Raw genomic sequence first — 6,913 nt, forward strand, 5'->3', positions numbered from 1 at the left:
ACATTTCAGCAAAGATGTGGACAGACTGGAGAAAGTCAAGAGAAGGGCAACAAAAATGATTAACGGTGTAGAAAATATGACCCCTGTGAGGGACAATTGAAAAAAACCTGGGGTTTTCTAGTCTGGAAAAGAGAAGACTGAGAGGGGACATGATAACAGTTTTCAAGTACAAGGAGGAGGGATTTAGGATTCCGTACCCTTATCAGGATAATTAATGAGCAATTTATCTGCCAAAGATCCTCAAGCAACCCCTGAGGGCAACAGGAGAACAAAAATGCATAGTCCTCATTTTTTGTTTCTGGTTCCGGGCAGCGTGCTTCAGATAAGGCACAGATATCAACATTCAGACTTTTCAACAGTTTGACAAGGAGAGTGCCTTATCTGAAGCACGCTGCCCAGAAGGAGTTTTAAAAACAAACAAAACAAAATTAGTTGAGGACTATATGTTTTTGTTCTCATGTTGCCCTCAGGGCTTGCTTGAGCAGAGTGGCTATTGTACTTTCACTCAGTGCCCAAACAGGAACTGCAGCTTTGGCAGATAATTAATGAGCAATTTATCCTGATTAGGGTATGAAATCCTAAAGCCCCAAATTTGAAGGGACGTTCAGATCTGGGATTGTTCCATCTCAGTAAAGACAAAAGTTTCCAGTATTAAAAATATTAAATATAAATAATTATACATTAGTACATGTTTACAATGACTGCACAGCACCTGGAGGGACCTGGATGGAAAAGAGGAGGAGCTGGTGGAAGCCCCCCTGGTAATTACAGAATAAATGTGGGATTAGCTGCACTGTACACGTTTATCTGCCAGGTAGTCCCAGAAATCGAATGATAAATTTGTGGCCTGATTAAACCGATGTCAAATGTCTCCTGTCCTTCTTGTATAGCCGGACAATATAAAATAAATATTACATATAACCCCTTTGAGAGCACTTCCTTCCCTTACAGCCAAATCCCCAACTCAATCCTTGCGCAGGCAAACTCCTGCTAAAGTCTACTGACAAAAGATTGAGTAAGGAGGCCCTTAGTATTTGACCCTAACTTTTTATGGAACCATTTTCTCATAGCTGTTATCAGGTGTTTAAGGATGTAGCTGCAGACGTAAGGAGAGGGTTATGGAGAGTATCAGTTTACCTTTAATTCTTGTGTAACCCTTCTGCCCGTCAGAGTTGGAAGCAACAAGGGCCGGGTTCAATATCTAGGGGTTCCATTCCAATAACACAATGCAAACCGGCTCGAGCCCCCACCCAGTGACCTGGGACAAATATATACCACCCCCGCTGGGCGCCTCCAAGAGGCAATACTTCCCCTCTCGCAAGCACATAGTCTGAGTGTAGCAAAAGCCTTTTAATAACAGAGAGAAACAATGTGGCATTATGTTGGGGAAACACCACCAACAGGATTCATAACACAACCCATGAGCAAAAAAAAACCCACCCCAAGCAAATTGGGGCATGCCCTTTTCCCTTTGGTTCTTGAGTCCAGCAACCCCAAATCACCCAAAGTCCCAAAAGTCCAATACCCCAAAAGTCTCTGTCCCTGGTCAGGGCAGCCCCAGAGTTCAAAAGTTTATCTGCGGAGCTTTACCTCCCAACCTGGGTGGAGATGGGACGGGGGTAAGAGGCACCTTACATGATCTGAAGCTGACCGCCCCATAGCTCCATAGCGGCGCTCCGCTCCGCCAGCCGCCCCACAAACTCCTTCGCTCAGCTCCACAGCCTGCAAGCAGCTCCTGCCATCCACAAACCGCTCTGCGTCGAACTGCTTCACCAGCCGGTCTGCAAGGCACTCCAGCCGTCCCGCAAACTGCTCCACAATATATCTTCAGGCTCCCCCACTACTTAACACAACACTCAGTGATTTCAGCTCTTAGGTGAATTCAGCTTGTAGTAGGGGAGCCTCAGTGCTGGTGCACTGTCAGCCCAAAGTGAGCTCAGCAGCCTGTAACTAGACTTCTAACGAAATCAAAATTAGCTCTGATATTCCACAGTGGAGAGAGGAGGAAGTGCAATTAGCATGTAAGGCTCTCACCAAGGGGCCCATGCCACCAAGTATTAATACTTGTCCCCAACCTCTCTCCATTCACACAGTTTTGGAACCCATGACCCTTGCCTAGCGAGTGCTACTTAGTTGATGGTGAGTCCCTCCATCATAACAAAAGGCCAAGTACAGTTCCAAGCACAGTTCCCATAATCAGGGTAATAACAATTTATTCTTCCTGCCCCAATAACAGAGACACTGGGGATCCCACAGCAGCCAAAGTGACCATTTGGGCAGCTATGGTCTCATTCTAGGCGTGGTGGGTGTGCCTATGCAAATGAGATTGGCCCCTGAAGTTCTTTTCCACAACTTGCCACACCTCACCACAGATGTCAGGAGCTCATCCTGACACTGCTTACACTTGCAGTGTTTAAAATTCTTTCAGCTGTGGACATCCAAACCAGTGAAACAGATCAGTGCTCACAGGATCACTGACACACACACTTCCTTCTTTGTGAATCTCAGTTCTGGCATGTGATGGCTAATACACACAAAAAAATGTAATGATCCCTCTATCGGGGCAGAAGTTTTAGCACATTCATCTTTCTTGGGCATGGCAGGAGATTGAGACGAGTAATTCCAATGATATAGACAACATGGGCCTGTGACAGTTTCTGGTTTTGTGGGCACTATTTTATGCCTATGAGTAACTGCACCTGCATTTTTCAGTAATGAGCTGTGAGTGCAAGTGTTGGTTAGTTCTCGGGCCCAAACTGTCAAATGTGGCTTCTACTTTTGGGTACCTGAAATTCTGGATGGTAGTTAGAGACACTTAGTGCCCGATTTCTGAATCTCACCTCCCACATCACCCACTGAAGTGGCGTTCAACTCCGGCCTTAGGTATTTCAGCTTGGGCAGCCATAAACAGCGGCGTCCTAAATTAGAGGCCTCTAATGAAAATCTGGATCAAAATCCCTATCTGTCTGAATGTGCATAACAGGGTGGGCTGCCCCCTTTCGAGCCAGGAGGCCTGAAGTCAGCCAACCCTGTACAGTTACCAGACCAGCTGGGAAGGGGGAGGTGTGTTCCCTACAAAGGGCTGAGAGAGCTCCATTGGAAGGGGAGCTAGTGAAAGGAAGTAGGTTTCTGTGACTGGACCTGGAATGGGCGATAGACGAGCTAAGGGAAAGGCCTCTGCACCTCTGCAGCCTGTGTTGGTCAGAGGAATAGCGTTGTTTTGTGTTACTTCTTGAGTTTTGGTGTTTGAATCAATTAACTGTGCCCTGTGGTGTGGGCCTGAAAGAGACTTTGGGCATGGCATTGTCCTTCCGGGGCTGGAGAGACAAGCAGCTTATAATGTGTTATTTATCACAGATTCCTAGTTATCAATGATTCCTTCAGATTGTTCAGAAAAGGGGAAGGGAATAAAGAGAAATGAGATGCATGCAGGGGCAGATGAACAGAACACACAGGACTGAGAGACGGACTGAAAGGAAGAGCAAAAATTAGATAGTGAAATGCAGCCTGAGAAGGAGGCATGCTCAGGCCCTAAAATATGTCCTTGCTTTACTGTGTCGTATAATCAGTTTCTCACGACAATGTGTGATTGCGTGGGATCATGGCTAGGAAGGGATAAGGCCCATAAGAAAATCTCTGATAAGATGTGAACTACTCCACAAAGAAGTTTGGGAACTTCTGTTCTAGTGCTCAGTCCGATGACATTTATCTGCATTTTTTAGAGACTTTGCTAATTCTCCTTTAGATAGTAATGACTGATTCAGAAGCTGAATCTTTTTACTGAATGGTGAGTGATACAAATGATTGACAGCTTAACTTGTCTTAAGACTCTCCTGTCTAGAAATGCATTGATGTTATTTTTGTCAGATCATTCGTCCCATACTACAGCTGTCAGAAGCCTTTATAACTTTTTCTCTCTCTCCCACTTTTCAGTTTAAACTCCCACTGGTGTGATTCTGCACTTAGTTACTCTGCCGTAATCAGGAGTAACGCAATTGAATTTCATGGAGTTACACAAATGTGAAACTAGTCAAAATGAGAGGAGAGTGAGTCATGATTCCTTGTCTGGTTTCTCATTTGTTTGATGGGTGAATTAAGTCACTGGAGCCTTGTGCAGGATACAGTTTACTGCCTCTCGCAGCTAAACTCTGCTGTTTGGTGCATTATGAGGGACTCTGCTCACTGTCTCCCAGTCTCTGCCCCTTTACTCACCCACTTGCTTATTGGCAGGGTGTAGTGGCACCGTAGCACCTGCTCTATCCCCTGATTCTGCCACCCTTACTCCTGGTGAGTAGCCCCTTCTAACTTAAGTACTAGTCTGACATCTCAACATGAACAAAGGTAGCAGAGTCTGACCTTCAGTGAAGAGAATGTATTAAAAGGAAGTGCAATAATCTCCTATAAGAACTGCCCCATCAGACAACAAATTATTAGAACAGCTAAGGGAAATCTTTTGTTGCGATATAATTCAAACCATCACAGCTTCCTCAGAGCAGGACTCTGTGTTGAGGTTTTCTTCAAATTAATTAATTTTGCATCACTTATCCCAATGTCCGTTAAAAAAAAATAAAATCTCAATTCTCTGATTAGATTTTGGACATGAACGCTTTGTAAATAATGAAGGTATTCGTGAGGCTTGCAGCAGCATTTGTCTTCTGGCACATATACTGGACTTTAACAATTACCCTTCACTTTCAAGATAAGATCAGCAGAAAAAAAAGGAAAGAGAAATGGTAAATTCTATGGGTAAATGGTCACACAATGACGACTGTAACTGGGAATATCACCAAGTGATCATTTTTTGTTCCAGATGTAACACAAGCCAAATTTATACAAGAATATGATATTTAACAATGTTATGAAGGCCTTATCCATTTTTGTTACAAAAGTTTTCCAGTTTTAGAGCAATCAGTATCTTTGCTTTCTCCTACATAATGAGTTAGATAAGTCGAAAACTGCATTTTATGCCTTGTTGATGGCAATTCTCTGTTATTGTAATTTGAATGTAACAAATCACTGGGGGAATTACCTTATCAGTAATCTAAATACAATTGGAGCAGCATCTCTTTCACAGCTGTTCAATCAATCCTAGCCTTCATCCTTTTCGATTACCTTATCATACCAGTCACCAATCACTGAATTCCATTGCCCTCTACTGGAAAAAAATCCCAAACAACATTTGCTTAGCTTGCACTGATATAAACTGTTTCGTTTTGAGAGACGAAAAGTAAAGGAATAACATTTCATTAAAATTTGATCAGTTACAAAGCTGGATGTCCAAAGACACAATATATGACTTTGCTTGGAGTTGTGTTTTAAGGGAAATATTCTAAAAATAGCAAAAAAAGACCTCAGTGCTACAAGTATACCTTAACTAATCACAGACATTCTGTCATTAGGGATGCTGGTCCAAGTTTTGGTTTCAGTTACATTGCTATGAGCATGGAGTAACACAATATACTGTAGACTTCTATATACCATAGAAGTTCTATGTATGTTTTTATACTGTGAAACTGAGAGTAGAGTTTGGCCCACTAGTACCCAGTTGTATAGCAGTTCTGGAAGTGTTCTCTGTCTTAATAATTGAAAGAGTCACATGATATTTTAAAGACATAAAACGTTTAATTTTTTAAAGCCAACCTGTTTTCTTTTATTATGTTTGTATTTGGTCTCTGAAGTGAATCCAGATTATCCCTACTGGGCAATCATTACCTTATAACATGAACATTGTTAACCTTTGTACTAAAAATGATGCTTCTTAAGATATATTTAATGTATTTATAACTATTACCAGTTAGGCTTGGCAAGTCCACTATATATTTTACAATGGGTTTCATATATCTTTGAAACTCTAAGTCCTGTTACAGAAACTGAGACAATGGAAATTCTTTAAATTACATATTTTTGATGATTAAACAGCAATATATGCACTTCACTACCAGCCCTCAAACTCTGCATGCAAAGTGGAGATTAAGGATTCTTCAGTGTCCCCAAAGGAGTAATAGTCAGACTACATACAATCTTTCTTTGAAAGAATTCTTTACAACAGACATTTGGAGCCAGATTCTTTCCCCCTATCCAGACCCCTCCCTCTTTGCGTGGCACAAAGGGGCTAGGATATGGCAATACCTAGCCAGGTGAGAATTCTCTCATTGTGGGGCAGTTCCCACCTGGCATAAAGCCAGCATAGCTGGCTCCTAGGCTACCTGTCCATCTTGTTCCTGATATAGAGGGCATGAAGGGTATCAGAGGGGCAGGGAAGCATATGGAAGGTGTGTATCCATAGAGCACTGAACTCTGTCAATCCCCAGCTTTTAAGGACCATTGCGATAGGTCTTCGTATGCTCTAAACCAGTGCTTCTCAAGCTATCTGATGTGGGAGACCGGCAATTTTTTTCCCAATGTGCGAGCAGACTGGCAGCCGATGGCACGCGGACCGGAACCGGTCCACGGATCACCACTTTGAGTAGCACTGCTCTAAGCCACACCATGGCCTGAGATGACACAGAGATGGCCAGAGACTATGGGCCTGTCTACACTTACCGGTAGATTGGCACTGCTGCAATCAATGCAGCGAGTGTCGATTTAGCAGGTCTCGTGAAGACACGCTAAATCAATGGGCGAGCACTCTCCCATCGATTTGTGTTCTCCACCTCCCCGAGAAGCGTAAAGGAAGTCGACTAGAGATGCTCTGTCGACTCAGTGCAGTGTAGCCACCACGGTAAGTGGATCTAACTACGTCTACTTCAGTTACATTATTCACATAACTGAAGTTGAGTAACTTTGATCAATTTGCCGTGGTAGTGTAGACTAGCCCTCAGTGAGCCATAATCAGCCGTCTGACACAGCCTCCACTCCAAAGTGCTAAATGCTTGTTAGCACAGCAGATAAATTGGGCTTTTTTCCACTGGGC

This window comes from Lepidochelys olivacea, assembly GCF_965140295.1.
Source record: "Lepidochelys olivacea isolate rLepOli2 genome assembly, chromosome: 1".
NCBI lineage: Eukaryota > Metazoa > Chordata > Testudines > Cheloniidae > Lepidochelys > Lepidochelys olivacea.